Below are 4,346 nucleotides of genomic sequence, written 5' to 3'. Positions count from 1 at the left end.
GGTAACTTCTGACCTGGCTGTTATTTCCTCTTATTGAATGTGTTGCTGCACTATCTTCTGGCCAGCAGTGAATGATCTCATATTTCTCTAAAGGACCTAAAGGACCTAGTTCTCACTCACAGCCAGAAGATCAAAGTATATATTGTAAAGCCCAAGGACCAGGTGAGGGGTTGGTGGGACGATCAGAGGAGTAGGAGCTGAGAGAAGCAGAACAACTCAGTGGGGGAAGGCATCCTCTGATTCTTCAGCCTTTGCAGGGAGACTCAGAAACGGGAAAATAAACTAGAACTCCTTTACCAGCTTTCATGTTTAAAATGCCAGGGGGCACCCAGATTTGAACTGGGGACCTCTTGATCTGCAGTCAAATGCTCTACCCCTGAGCTATACCCCCAGCTACACCAGTAAGTTCTAATTAACAACCTTTCCCTGTGTAACCACACCTAGACCTGCAGTCCTAGATTCCACTTCAGGATGATTTGCTGCCAGCTCACCACCCTGTCTTAGAGGAAGCACCTGGTCCCTTCTCCCACAGCTCTGCCACCTCTCCACTCTCAGTTCCTTGGTAAGTGCAGGGATCTGGGGAGCAGTCCCCTGACAGCTGGAAGGCTCTCTAGTGACATCTGTATTGTGGGTTTCGTGCTAAGCACCTGCAAACAGAGACTCAAAATGCCCAATGGTTTGGCCAAGCCCGCAACACTTCAAAGATAGAACCCACATTTTGTGGCTACTGGATTCTAACTCTCTCCACAGAGCTGTGCTCTAGCATGCAGACTGACCCTCTCTCCTGTCGCCCCAAATCTCCACAAAGTCAACCCTTTCATCTGCTAAGATGTGCCCTCGGAAGAAATAATTGAAGAAATGATTTTCTGAGTTCCACGTCCACCCTTCTGTGCTCTGTTTCGTGATGCTGGGTCAGGAACTCTGCAAACCACACTCCCGCTTGGGCAGCCGGCTTCCTGGCCATCCTGCCAGTAGGACTGTAGGGGTACTGGAAGGTCAGAGCAGGGAGAAGCTCCTTGCTCACTGCTTTGGGTTCCTGTCAGTGGTCCCTGGTTGTGGCAGTGACAGTTCATCCCAGGAACAACAATGCCTGTGGCCTGCAGCTTCGTCTCACGAGACCAGCATTACTAGACCTCTGCAGACATGAACACCTCCTGAGAGGTCTGAGTCCCTAAGCTGCAGATATTTCCCAAGCCTCTCAGATTTTAACAACTTCAAACTCTTCTATTTGTTCCCCAGCCCCAGGGTGGCAGCAGCTTCTTGAAGGTACTAACTCTGTGATACTTAGTCTTCACCTCTATCCTGTCGATTCTCTAATTCCTGGTACCCTCCCCGCTCAGAAGAACATGTTGAAGTTCTAACTCCCAGAATGTGACTTTATTTGGAAATAGGGTGAGTACCGATGTAATTAGTTAAGGTGAGGTCATACTGGAGGAGAGAGGACTCTTGGTCTAGAGTCATCACTGTCCTTATAAGAGGAGAAAAGAAGGAAGAGCTTGGGGTGACATATCTACAAGCCATCGAATGCCAGGAATTGCCAATGAGCACCAGAGGCAAGGATGGGGCCAGGGAGGCCTGTCCCCTTGAACTTCCAGGGACAGCACGGCCCTGCCAACACCTTGAATGTGGACTTACAGAAATTCGGAGATAGGACGTTTCTGTTGTTGGAAGACCCTCACTTCGTGGTGCTTTGTTAGGGAAGCCCTAGAAAACTGAAACAGGCCTTGACAGTTATGTTGAATTCTCTCTGCTAAAATAACTGGTAGTTTTGGTCTCAGAACTGGACCCTGAATGATACAGAAATAGCTACCGGTGGGGCACCAGGAAACATGTCTTCAAAGAGGGTACTGGGGATGGACTTGGACTTGGTCTTGGTCTTTAAGGCAGTGCTGAGCACCTGGTTGGACCCTGAATTGCAGGGAAGGCCATCAAGGCGCTGTTTCATAAGCTCGTCAGCTTCCTTCCATGAGTGGAATAGACTGTGGTCTCCACTTAAGGCAAAACTGTATTTTGTCAGTTCAGCTCGAGGAAGAAAATGAATTATTCAAAGGGGCACCCAGCGTTGAACCAGGGACCTCTTGATCTGCAGTCAAATGCTCTGCCACTGAGCTAGAACTGAGGACAGGATGTAATGTGTGCTTTCTTACAGTTCCACACATAGGTACAGGTGCTCATTCTGACTCAACAGAGAGCGGCTGGTCCTGTTCAACTGTAAGTGGATCTCCTTATTCCACAACTGTCTTCTTTTTTCCAGAAAGAAGCCATGATTTCTTGACATCAGCTTGGAAGCCCACTAGAGGGTCTGTATGAGACAACGAAGTCTGTACCTGGCTTGGCACACAGGAGATGAGGCCCAGAGGGGAGGCGCTGCTTACAGAGCAAGGATTCGAACTTTCTTTGCCAGCTTTTCAGTTGAGATCATTTTCTAATAACCCCCAGTGTGGGACCAAGACAACCTCCCTGACTTCTCCTTTGAATTCCACATTTGTTTAAGGCCTTTGAACTTTAAAACAGTATTTTAGCTTTTTGTTTCATATGTCCTGCCCCTTACAAAGCAGTTCACTGTGCGCTGGTTACCACTTCAGCCCACCACGTCTCAGGCTGCGCCCCGACAGAATCCTTGGGGTGTTGCTTTGCCAGCCAGAAATGTCTGTGGCCAGTGGTGCCTTTGCCTGGGTTCTGCTCTGGCCTTCTGGGCTCGTTCCACCCACTCAGCCTGTCAGGCTGCACGTAGCTCACACTGCTGGCCTGGATCCCACGCCTGCCCAGGGCAAGCCAGGCATGAAGTGGCAAGGGGTCTGTGAGTGACCATGGGGTCTGGCCGCTGTGCACAGCCACACATGCTGGCTGTGGTGGGGTGGGCAATTCCAGGTACTGGCATGGATGCTGGATCCCTGCAAGGCTGCAGCTGGACCAGGTATACCATATGCAGCTTTCACAGCTCACACCAGAAAATGCAGTGGTACCTGGAAGCTTGGAGATACCAGGAACCACAGAGCCCTAAAGAGGGTGTCACAGCTCTGGCTCAGGGAGCTCCTAGGCGTGGGGCAACAGCTCTTCTCTTCTCTCTTCTCTCCTTCTTGTCACCCGCAATGTGGTGAGCAAGGGGCATGTTTCAGCCCTGTTTGTGTGACAGCTCTTTCAGCACCCCCATTCGGTGGGTACTGAGTTCTGGTCCTGTGTCCAGGAAAAATGAGGTACACAGACAAGTGGAGAGTGAGCAAGACGAGGGGTGCTTTATTGAATAATAGAACAGCTCAGAGAAGACCCCCAGTCAGTAGCTCCTCTCCATAGCCACGGTGTCCTGATGAGTGTTCAGCTTCCAGCAGAGAGGGTAGCTCCTCTCTACAGCTGGTTGTTCTGTCATTTCTGGCCAAGTCTGGGGCTTTTCATGGGCCTTAGAGGGGAGGAAGTGCATGCTGATTGGTCCATGGGTGGCCATGGGTGGGTCCAGAAAAAGCACCATAAGTACCCACTCTGGTCTGTAGGACGGGCAGCTCAGTCTCCAGGCTTCAGGCCCTCCCCTGCTTGAAGGTGGGGCTTCACTAGGGACCTCCCCCTTTCTGCCCAGGAACCTGTCTGCCTCCTGCCACTGTTTGTGGCATCTGGCTGTTCATGCTGAGGGGCCCCTGCAGGCCAGAGCTGAGTTGCCCTAGGCCCCCCTTCAGCCTCCCCCCTGTGCTTGTTGGTGCCCAAAGTCTGGTGGGGGCCAAGGTGGCAGGGGGCTGGTGTGTCAGCACTGTCCTGAGTGTGTGCATACCTGGGAGGTTGCGGCAGTGCTTAAGCTTGGCTTCAACTTTGCTGTGTGATCGAAGTGGGTGTTGCCAGTGAAGAGAAGCCAGACACTCCCAAGCCTACAGGGCAGTGGGGGAGCGTTCCTGGGTCCCTAAGAGTGCAGAGATGCCTGAGTCTGCAGCTGCGGCTTGGGCAGCTGCAGCTGTACCCAGGAGGGTGGGGCTCTTGCCTGCTTCTGGTCCCCAAGAGCATAGGGATGCCCAGGTCTGCAGCCATGACTTGGTGGCTGCAGTTGCCCCCGGGGAGCTCCCACCAGTTCTGTGGAGTACAGCACTATCCCAGGCCCCACTCCACCTCAGGGAACCTTTCTGCCCACCCCTCTGTTCCCAACTGCACTACTCTCCTGCCGATGGGTGACTCAGCCTGGTCCCATTGTTGCAGGCTCTGGAGGGCTCCCAGGGATGGGCTTTGGGGACGGCTTACCGCCTCTCGGTGTTTTCCCCACAGCGGCAGCGAGTGAGGTGCAGGTGACCAGACGCATTGTCAGTGAGCAGTAATATTTTTAAAGGAATCTATCTGAGCAGTAGGTCTCAACAGTGGGCTTCAAATAT

General features: G+C 52.3%; 1 non-coding gene across 1 annotated transcript; it reads right to left on the bottom strand.

Moving 5' to 3' along the window:
- Nucleotides 1-319: 319 nt before the first annotated feature.
- On the bottom strand, nt 320-391 carry TRNAC-GCA (transfer RNA cysteine (anticodon GCA)). Its single transcript has one exon. It is a non-coding gene; the product is annotated as a tRNA-Cys (tRNA).
- Between the last annotated feature and the right edge of the window lie 3,955 nt (nt 392-4,346).

The sequence above is a fragment of the Saimiri boliviensis genome, chromosome 10 (genome assembly GCF_048565385.1).
Source record: "Saimiri boliviensis isolate mSaiBol1 chromosome 10, mSaiBol1.pri, whole genome shotgun sequence".
Lineage (NCBI taxonomy): Eukaryota > Metazoa > Chordata > Mammalia > Primates > Cebidae > Saimiri > Saimiri boliviensis.
The sequence above is the reverse complement of the archived record's forward strand: the minus strand, read 5'-3'. Positions and strand labels throughout refer to the sequence as shown.